The sequence below is a fragment of the Mustela lutreola genome, chromosome 2, assembly GCF_030435805.1.
Source record: "Mustela lutreola isolate mMusLut2 chromosome 2, mMusLut2.pri, whole genome shotgun sequence".
Classification (NCBI taxonomy): Eukaryota; Metazoa; Chordata; class Mammalia; order Carnivora; family Mustelidae; genus Mustela; species Mustela lutreola.
The window spans coordinates 111,259,159-111,271,114 of NC_081291.1; positions in this window are offsets into that span (position 1 = coordinate 111,259,159).

Here is an 11,956-nt window from a genome sequence, read left to right on the forward strand (position 1 = left end):
CTTAGATACCTACGTAATACCTCACTTCATTCATGTCTTTGCTCAACAAATGTTACTTCCTAAGTGGGCCTCCCTAACACCCATTTCAAAATAACAGCTTCTGTCCCTTTCTATCCCTTTATCCCATATTACTTTCTTCATAACACTTATCACATCCTAACATCATAGTTGTATTTATTTGTCGACCTGTTAATTTTCTATATCTCCCTCTAGGATGTTTAAGTGTTATGGAAAGGCAGGGACTTTGTCATACTCCCAGCTGTATCCTTGGCCCTTTACAACAGTGGCTCACTCAGATTTAAACAATCAGTGACGATATTGCTGAAGGTGATGGGTAGTTGAGTTTTCTGAGTATCTCATAAAGGTCACTGTTTGTAATAGCGTACTCTAACACCATTTCCATATGTCCTTATGCATGTAAGCACATACATACAATACCTACACTAACACACATGTACAATGGCACACATACATAATAATGTTTGTCTTTATTTAATTCAGCAAATATTAAGTATCAAGATTTGCACCAGGTTCTGCTCATTTGGGTACAGTATGTTATGAAAGGAAAATGGCTGAAGACATGCTCTTTGCCTTCAGAGAATCTGCTGCCTGGGTATAATGAAGGAGCAGAAAACTTCCTCTGATGCAGGCTCACCTTCATTGACTGCTTAACTCTATGGTGTTTGATGACAGAATTTTGTAAAAGCTATTACAGAGATAACAAGGTTGTGCCTTACAACATCTTGAAAAGAGATCTGGAAAGTTTGGCACAAGGGATTTTGGAAGAGATCAATGAGCATTCTTTAAATGAGTAGAGAAGAAAGAAGAAAAACATTCCTGATAGAGAAACAATGTCCAAGTTCCTAAAAGACTAAATATGTGGAGGCAAGTTCACTGAATGAATATGTTAGTGGTAACTTTTGGCAGTATTTGAGTACCATTCATAGACATTTGGAGTTTAGTTTCTTGCTAATGTGATGCCATTGATGATTTTGCCCAAGGGAGAAACATGAAACAGTAATTTTGTAGTGTTTATGTAACATCAGTCATTGTCTGAAAAAAATTGACATGTTATTTAATCCTCTCAATATGTTGAGAATAAGATTGTAGGATTGAGGAAACAAATTCTCAGAAAAGATAAATAATCTGAAAGGGTAAAACAGCTCATAGGTGCACAGAATAGTTTTAAAACAAATCTTCTGATATGGGGTTTAGGGTTTATTCCATTCTGCCTACCCTGAATAAATCTTCAGTTTGCAACATTATTTTGGAGGCATTATTTACGAGAATTTAATGAGAAAAAAAATCTAGTTATGGAATTCATTTAGGAATCTTCTGCAAAAGAAAAAAAAAAAAGATGGAGGGGGATGAAATAATGAAATAATGAGGGCCTGAACCAGAACAGAGGAATGGAAATGCAAGGACAGATGGGATAGGTAGTATGAGGTTATTACACAGACCACTGGACAACTGGGTATTTTCCCTCTGGGGTAGTTCAATTTTGAAGAAGGAAATAAAAGTAAATTGCATTCCATTATTATTTATTTATTTGGTCAACTAGCTTAAGGGAAGAAAAATGAAAATAGCAGTCAAATGTAAAAGCAGGTGCCAAGAAAGACTTTTAAAAGAAATGGGCACTGTATTTTTTTTTTCTTTGCTTCTCTATCCTTCTTAAAAAAGAGACATAAAAGCTTTCAGTGTTTGTAGGTTTCCCAATCCACCCACTTACACCTGTTCAGAAACATCTGTTTTCTTGTAAAATGGAAAGTGCAAAAAATAAAAAGGCCAGCTAATAATAACATAGTGAAGAGGAAAACTTTTTGTTAGTTTATTTAGTTTTATTTGGTTTTTCTAGGCTAAAAACAAGGTAATCTCTAGAATGATAATGCTCTTAGAACTAAACTATACATTTTTAGTTAGCTCTCATCATGAATTTGGATTTCTTGAATTTCCTTATTTGTGAATGTAGGTAGTGCCTTCATTGTTCTCATATAGCTTTATCAATATGTGGATATTCTGGGTATTTTATGTCATTGTTTTAATTTATATATATATGTATATATATATTACAAAGCATTATATATATACATATATATAGCATAAAACATATTCTGATATATATAGAGAGAGGGAGATAGATAACAGAAATAGAGAAATAATGAATTCTATTATCTCAGAATATATAGTCAAAACTGCTGACATCTTTTATTTTGGGTTTGCAAAGACCCTACCAGCTCTAAATCAGTGGTAATCTAGCATGATAATGACTCTTAGCAAGTGAATATCTAGCTAAGAAAATGCTATCTTGGACCTAAGAAATGAGTGAAGGAGACAGCCATATTAAAAGCAGGAGAGAGAGGATTCCAAAGTTACTAAGAGTAATGATTCTGAGGCCAGGATAAGCCTGGAATTTTCCAATGGGTAGAAAAGCCCAGTGTGAAAGAAGTGACAGAAGCAATGAGAGAGGACACTGTAAAGACCAGCAGGAACATGATCACACTTGCCTTGGAGCCCGTGGGGGAAATCTTATTTTCTATTTACAGTAGAAATGCATTGGAGTGTCTTATTCGAGAGAGTAACAGCTCTAATATATATTTCTAAAAGAATATTCTGATGACTCTGGTTAATGAATTTAGGGAGCAGGGGTAGAAGCAGGAGACCAGTCAAATGCTTTAACAATGGAGTTTATAGCTCTAAACTCATTTTGAGTTGGCCCATGTTGCACAGATTTTCTTCCATTTTAGAAAAGTAAAAAAATAATCTGAGGTGTTTTTGAATAATGATTAACTTGAAAAAGTAAAATACAGTTAAAAACTAAAATTTTTCTATGCAATACACAATACACAAAATTTCCTTTAGACATTAATAGTCATTTTACTCATAAAAAATATTGACAATATAACACACCAAACAATTTTCATTTATGTGATCTATTCCTTATAAAAGCTACTTACTGTCCTATTCTATCATATATCTGCTTTTAAACTCATTGAATTGCTATTATTTTAGCAGATGTTTTATTTAAGGATTGTGTCAAAAATATAAATTGCTATAAATTTAGGCCATTATAAGTACAGAAGTGTTTGATTTGACTTACTTCCCATGTCCATGAGACTTAGGTTTCTTTGTCCATGAGTAAAATGTAGCTGAGCCATTTGATAGTAAACATGGCTAATGCTTTTAAATGAAAGTGTATTTTCAATCTCGAGAAATACCTATTTAGTTGGAATAATGTGAACAGTTTACATTTTCTGCTAAAGTATGTTCAAACTTTAGTAGTGCTTGTGTAATGAGCTAGTCTACATTAAGCTCTAATAATGGTTTGCTGCATGATCATCACAATGATAATGTGTGTAATTTATCACACCTGCCATCGAAGGAGCCTAAGAATTTCACAAACAGCCCCTCATTAATCTATTCATTTAGTTCCTTTCCTCTTGAAAGTTTCTAAAGCTATTTAAGAAATTATGCACCAACAATGGCCAAGAGAAAGGTCTTGTAGCATTCAGTAAAAAAGAAATAGGTACAAGATCACAAAGATGGTAAGTTCCAAGTGAAATTACCTGGAGAATGGAGACAATCAAATATGTAAGAGATTCTTGTTTTGTTAAATTGAGCAAACACTAAAATATTTAGATCAGTTCCCTCATTTTAGAAGTTAGGAATACCATCCAGCTTCTTATTCATTCACTGCCCCTGGAGGCTTGAAGCGTGCTAAAGACCTAGACATCCATCACTCTAAAAGAAATCCTTGGGTTGCTCCAGTGCTGTGTAATTACACATTCAAAGACTGATTCTTGTGTAACTAAATCTGATGCTATGTTTAGAGATAATATAGTTGGTGTTCTAAAATATTCTGAGCTAGTGTTTATATTGTTTAGTCATAAATCACAAAGTATATTCTGATATATTAGTTAATGTTTATGTTCTTGGTTCTGTGAAAAATTTACATGACTGGAGCCTTTTTTTAAAAGATTTTATTTTATTTATTTGACAGACAGAGATCACAAGTAGGCAGAGAGGCAGGCAGGAGAGAGGGGGGAAAGCAGGCTCCCCACTGAGCAGAGAGTTCGACATGGGGCTCAATCCCAGGACCCTGGGACCATGATCTGAGCCAAAGTCAGAGGCTTTAACCCACTGAGCCACCCAGGCGCACCTGACTGGAGCCATTTTAAAATAGAGTTGGAGAGGCTTCTGTAGAGAAACTGTCTTACCTACCTTTGTTTGAACTGGGCCAGATTTTTGGACTGGGGTCACCTGGGTGGCTCAGTAGGTTAAGTGTCTGACTCTTGATTTCCTCTCTAGTCATGATCTGAGGATTCTGAGATTGAGCCCATTATTATGCCTCACACTGGATGTGGAGCCTGTTTAAGATTCTTTCTCTCCCTCTCCCTATCCCCTTCCCCATCCCTCTCAAAAACAAATAAAAAACCTTTTGGACTGGGTAAAACAGAAGTTGTTTCAAGCAATTGTTTGAGAATTCAGTTGGACAAGGAGCAACCTGAGCAAAAGACTTTGGTTGTAGAATAGTTAAATAATACTTGCCACGAATAGTTTCACTTGTTAACACCGATAGAACAGTCAATCAGTGTGTAACTCAAAGCAGCTCAGTCTGTTACTGCTAACTGACATTTTTTTTTTTCTGTTATCCAAGTCATTAAATTGTGCCCCTTTTGTTTTCTTTCTTAAAAAAAAAACAAAAAAAAAAAAAAAAAAAAAAACCTGTTTTCACCTACAAGCAGAAACACTATTGGGGTTTCCATCTGAATCTGTTCCTCAAATTGTGTTTCTTTGATCCCAAATAAATGCGCATTTGCCTCTCATTGTGGCTCTTTATTTTTCAGGATAACAGTTGGCATAAAATGTTAGGCGAGCTAGAATGTTAACAAGCAGCAAATAATTATTCTTTAATCTTAGTATCTCTTCACATATCTATTTATGTTACCAGATTATTGATTTTGTAAGCACTTACAAAACGCTTTCATTTGACAGTGGTTATGTAACTTTCACAAAATTCAAACCCTTAATCCAAGGTTTCTTCAAGGATAATAATAAAAATGTTTTCAGGGACTAGAAAAAGGAAGGAATAAATAGGCAGAGCACAAAGGATTTATAGAAGAGTGAAAATACTCTGTATGATACCATAATGTGGATATATGTAGTTATACATTTGTCCAAATCCACAGAATGTACAACAGCAAGAATGAACTATGATATAAACTATAGACTATGGATGATTATGATGTGTCAAGGTAGGTTCACCAATTGTAACAAATGTTCCACTTTGGTGGGGGATGCTGATAATGGGAGATTAGGCATGTGTATATGGGAAATTTCTGTACTTTTCTTTCAATTTTGCTGTGTACCTAAAACTGTTCTAAAAAAATAAAGTCATAGGTGACTGGGCCTTTCAGCCAACTGGCTGGTGAGGGTGGGAACAGGGCTTCACCTCCAAGGTAGAAATCTTCAGGAAAGCTGCCAGATCACAGTGGAGGTGATCTAACAACTATATCATCTAGTGCTTGGGGACTTCAGCAGCCCAGAGGTTAGGACTTTGCAGAAGAAAGCCATCCCCCTTGCAGACGAGCTTTGAAGCATGGACACAAACAGGGTAGATCCCATGGAGTCATTACTGGAGAACAGGTGTCTATACTTGAGATCCTACAATGTGACAGAAGGCAACTATGCTGAAAACCTACTACAAGACTTCCATCCAGTTATGGGTGTGTGGCGGGGCGGGGGTGGATTTTTGCTTCCCCACGACAGGAGATATTTCTATGTGAAATCTGGGTGAGCAAGAGCCCTTCTTACATGGCCGTGTAGCTATTCCGGAAAAGGGTATCCTGTCAACATGTGGAAACACAACTTTAGTACTTCGCTATTATGAACACTAATGCTCCCACTTCTTTTAGCCACCTGAAAAAAAAAAAATTGATGGTTAAGTATTTTTTAGTAACTTATTCTTCTGAAGACAGAATTGGGAAAGATCTAGCCAGAAAGAGGGAATGAGTTCCTAATGCTAGTGGAAGTAAAAGAACTGTCAGTTTCCAAGGAAATGGCTCAAGTATTTACTCACAGGCTGTTTGATACAGAAGATATTATTCCCTTAAGCTCCCCCCAGAAAGACTATCTACTAAATTGTATTTAAGTGAATTTTCCTGTTTAATTAACTGTGGACATTGCATCTGATCACTGTGACAACATGAATTGTCCTTTTTAGTTACTGTTTCGTGGACCTGAGCAGCCTTTTATTTTTACCAAACACACTTGAATTTGTTCTTCGGGTCCCACTTTGTTCTGAACAGAGACTTAATTTTCTTTGAAGGTCTGAAAAGTGTTTGCAGGAAACTACACTTTAAGAAATCCTAACCAGAACTAGCCATTCCACAAGATGATGCATGCAAAAGAAATTCTAGCCACACCTATTGATTCCCTTTCTGAAAAACAAACTTATAAAAATAGCCCTAGGAGAGCTAACAATACTGTACTGTACACTAAATTTTGCTAAAAAGGGTAGATCTTAAGTATTCTTACCATATGTAAATAAAAAAGGAGAGCACAAGAAAATTTAGGGAAGTGATGGATATGTTTGTGGTCTTAATGCTGATAATGGTTTCATGGGTGTTTGCTTAACCTCAAACTCACTGAATTGTATACATTAACTAAGTACAGCTTTTTACATGTCAGCTACAACTCAATAAAGTAGTTTTAATAAAATATTAATTAAAAACAAATTCAAAACATAATTTAAGGATAAATATAAATATTCACATTTACTGAAGAAAGCAAAGTAGTTAAAAACAGTTAATTACGGTTTATACTTAAAAAGTATTCCCCTAACAAAAAGAATTTAACTTTTCAAAAACATTCACTATAGGATTTATATACACATTACTTTGTATATCCCTATTTAAATTGAATATTTTATATTAGAATATTATTTAAAGCTCCTATGATGGGAAATAGTTTATACTGGAAAAATATTTAGATTCTCATTTGAAAGTACTGCTTGTATGCAACTGAGAAGCTGGAAAGCTTTGTGAAGAAGTCATTGTGAGCAGATGCTTCCAATTAACTATATAAATGTCAAAGCAAGCATCCATCTATAGGTGAAAAGGTTTAGACAGAATAAAATGTCCTGTTAATTATAAAAGGACTGTCCCATTTGGAAATGGCATATGTTGATACGTTCTCTGACTGAATGGAATCAGAGCACCTACTTGGTTGCTTAATAATGTTGCTTAAAATTTATCTAAGGATTAGCACAAGGCATGGCTTCCTTATTTTCTATGGATATCAGAATTATCTGCAATAGAAAGCCTACAAAATAATTCAAAATTTAAGTAATTCTTGGGTCTGGGTACAAGCTTAAGGATGTTTGATCTCAAAGAATATTAATTGTGAAGATAATATTTAACAAACACCTGTGTAGACACCACTCTACTAAAATTTAGCCAGCTTATCGTGTTATATAAAAGTAATCTTTATTATGAAACATAACATCATAAGTAAGGTCGAGTTTCCTAGAAATTCTTCTTGCATTCCTTTGCTCTCCTTTTCAAAAGATATCAAATATGCTTAATTTTGCATATGTCAACAGCATTTATGGTTGTATATGTTTACCTCTATCTCTACTTCTATTAGGGATGAATTGTATTATTTTATATGCTTTAAGTTTTACATAAATGCTATCCTGCTATACACAATTTTTTTTGCAACTTGTTTTTTTTTTTTTTGCCATGATTTTGTGTTCTTTGATATTCACCTTTGTTGATATATGTAAATACAGTTCATTCATTTAAATTCCCTGTAGTATATCACATTATGGATATATTATAATGTGTTTATCAATTCACCGATTGGCAAATATTAAGATGTTCTTCTATCATAATTCAACAATGTTTCCTTCTGTTTAGTTTTTTTAACCATATGCATGTTTCTCTGGAAATTGTTTTCACATTTACCTTTACTAGATATTGTCAAATTGATCTAAATGCATTTACTACTATATACTTCATCAAAAGAATGATCATTTGTTTGGTTTCACTTTCTTGTTTTTTTTATATTTTCTTTTTAATTTATTTGACACAGAGAGAGAGGGACAGAGAGAGAGAGAGAGAGAGCAAAACAAACAGCAGGAGCTACAGACTCCCCACTGAGCAGGGAGCCCAATGGAGGGTTCAATCCCAAGACTCTGGGATGATGACCTGAGCTGAAAGCAGACATTTACCCTACTGATCTACCCAGGTGCCCTGTTTGGTTTCATTCTTAACTACACATATTATTGTCAGGTTTTAATTTTTGCATGATGTATATTATCTTGTTAAGTATAAATTATCCTATTTTCTAAGAAACATAAGCTTTCTGTATTTTTTGACCAAATAGCTGTCCTCCGATAGGATCTTTATCATCTTCTCTTAGATTGTTTTTATTTTTCTTATAGATTTCTAAGATATAAATATATTCTGAGTAAAATATTGAGTGGCAACAAAAGCTAATAGACTTTTGGGAATAAATATACAGAAGTGTGCAAATCTTTTGTGATAAATATAAAACCTTAAATACATTAAATAAGGCAAATATGTTTGGAAAGATAATTCTTTGAACGGTATGAAAGACTAAGCATCATAAAAGTGTCAATTTTCTCTAGAGAATCTATCAATTCAATGTAATTCCAATCAAAATCTAAATAGTATTTTTAAAATGATACTTGATAATCTGATTCTAAAATTCATATTGAGCATGAAGAATCAAAAATAGCCAGGAACTTTCTGCAGAAGGAACTCAAGCTGGGAAAGTGTATCAGCCACCATCCATGCATCACTCCAGGTCCTTGTGGCCTCCCACTCTTGTTGTAGCTACTTCTGAGGCATCTCACTGTGCATGTGTTCCAACCTGACCACACCTCAAATCAGGACTTGCATTATCCTTCTTGTCTCCTGCCTCAGTGATTCCCTGTTCATGTCAACTTTGTTCAGCTCTGATACACAGACAACATGAAGAAGTACAAGAATAAATTCTAGATGAATAAATTTATTTCCCCTTTCCCTTGGAATGGACTGTAGAGACTCAATGAGACTCAATGTATTCTGCTTATTGAGAACAGTCCCATATATCCATCTATTAGTTACACCTAAGGGCTCACCCTCCTTCCTTGCATCATGTCACTTGTCCCTTACTTCTCCTCCAAGGGCTCGCATTCCCCAGCAAAGTTGTAGGATACAAGCTTTCCACTTTAGGCTCTGCTTCTTGGGAAACCTATAATAAGACACAGCAACTGGTCTGTAAGATAGCCAAGGTTATCACAAAGCTATGGCTAAGACAATCTGACTGGTGTGGGCAATGACAAGCACACCAAAAGGATGGACTAGAATGACTTTAAAAAAATCCACACATAAAAAGAAATTTAATAAATTATATAGAAATGTCATAAATTACTGGGGAAAAGACATATTATTTAATAAATTATGAGGAAGCAAGTTTTTTTTTTTTTTTTTAAGATTTACTTGTTTATTTATTTGGCAGAGCGAGAGAGAGATCACAAGTAGGCAGAGAGAAAGGAGGGAAGCAGACTCTCTGCTCATCAGGGATGTGGGGCTTGATCCCAAGACCCTGAGACTATGACCTGAGCCAAAGCAAAGGCTTAACCCACTGAGCTACTGAGGGGCCCCGCAATTGTTTACCATAAAGGAAAAAATACTTCCTTACATCATAGATAAAAGTGTTTTGTTTTTTTTTAATGAAAGACCTGAATACGAAAAGCAAATATTTAAACATCCATAGGAAAAAATGGAGACTAGGATATTGAATATGGAATGGTTCCTTTTATCTATATAAAAATGCAAACCCTATGATAGTTGTCTTTCTCCGCTTGACTTATTTCACTAAGCATGCTACACACTAGTTCCATCCACGTTGTCGCAAATGGCAAGATTTCATTTCTTTTGATGACTGCATAGTATTCCATTGTGTATATATACCACCTCTTCTTTATCCATTCATCTGTTGATGGACATCTAGGTTCTTTCCATAGTTTAGCTATTGTGGACATTGCTGCTATAAACATTTGGGTGCCCGTGCCCCTTCAGACCACTACGTTTGTATCTTTAGGGTAATTACCCATTAGTGCAATTGCTGGGTCATTTTCAACATTTTGAGGAACCTCCATGCTGTTTTCCAGAGTGGTTGCACCAGCTTGCATTCCCACCAACAGTGTAGGAGGGTTCCCCTTTCTCCGCATCCTCTCCAGCATCTGTCATTTCCTGACTTGTTGATTTTAGCCATTCTGACTGGTGTGAGGTGATATCTCATTGTGGTTTTGATTTGTATTTCCCTGATGCCGAGTGATATGGAGCACTTTTTCATGTGTCTGTTGGCCATCTGGATGTCTTCTTTGCAAAAATGTCTGTTCATGTCCTCTGCCCATTTCTTGATTGGATTATTTGCTCTTTGGGTGTTGAGTTTGCTAAGTTCTTTATAGATTTTGGACACTAGTCCTTTATCTGATATGTCGTTTGCAAATATCTTCTCCCATTCTGTCAGTTGTCTTTTGGTTTTGTTAACTGTTTCCTTTGCTGTACAAAAGCTTTTGATCTTGATGAAATCTCAATAGTTCATTTTTGCCCTTGCTTCCCTTGCCTTTGGCGATGTTCCTAGGAAGATGTTGCTATTGCTGAGGTGGAAGAGGTTGCTGCCTGTGTTCTCCTCAAGGATTTTGATGGATTCCTTTCTCACATTGAGGTCCTTCATCCATTTTGAGTCTATTTTCGTGTGTGGTGTAAGGAAATGGTCCAATTTCATTTTTCTGCATGTGGCTGTCCAATTTTCCCAACACCATTTATTGAAGACACTGTCTTTTTTCTATTGGACATTCTTTCCTGCTTTGTCGAAGATTAGTTGACCATGGAGTTCAGGGTCTATTTCTGGGCTTTCTATTCTGTTCCATTGATCTATGTGTCTGTTTTTGTGCCAGTGCCATGCTGTCTTGATGATGACAGCTTTGTAATAGAGCTTGAAGTCCGAATTGTGATGCCATCTACTTTTGCTTTCTTTTTCAATATTCCTTTGGCTATTCGAGGTCTTTTCTGATTCCATATAAATTTGAGGATTATTTGTTCCATTCTTTGAAAAAAATGGATGGTACTTTGATAGGAATTACATTAAGTGTGTAGATTGCTTTAGGTAGCATAGACGTTTTCACAATATTTATTCTTCCAATCCAGGAGCATGGAAAATTTTTCCATTTCTTTGTGTCTTCCTCAATTTCTTTCATGAGTACTTTATAGATTTCTGAGTATAGATTCTGTGCCTCTTTGGTTAGGTTTATTCCTAGGTATCTTATGGTTTTGGGTGCAATTGTAAATGGGATTGACTCCTTAATTTCTCTTTCTTCTGTCTTGCTGTTGGTGTAGAGAAATGCAACTGATTTCTGTGCATTGATTTTATATCCTGACACTTTACTGAATTCCTTTACAAGTTCTAGCAGTTTTGGAGTGGAGTTTTTTGGGTTTTCCACATATAGTATCATATCATCTGTGAAGAGTGATAATTTGACTTCTTCTTTGCCAATTTGGATGCCTTTAATTTCCTTTTGTTGTCTGATTGCTGAGGCTAGTATGTCTAGTACTATGTTGAATAGCAGGGGTGATAATGGACATCCCTGCCGTGTTCCTGACCTTAGCGGAAAAGCTTTCAGTTTTTCTCCATTGAGAATAATATTTGCGGTGGGTTTTTCATAGATGGCTTTGATAATATTGAGGTATGTGCCCTCTATCCCTACACTTTGAAGAGTTTTAATCAGGAAGGGATGGTGTACTTTGTCGAATGCTTTTTCAGCATCTATTGAGAGTATCATGTGGTTATGAGGAAGTGATGATGCAACATGGGGGCTTAAGGGGGTAGGAGAAGAATAAATGAAAAAGATGGGATTGGGAGGGAGACAAATCATAAGTGACTC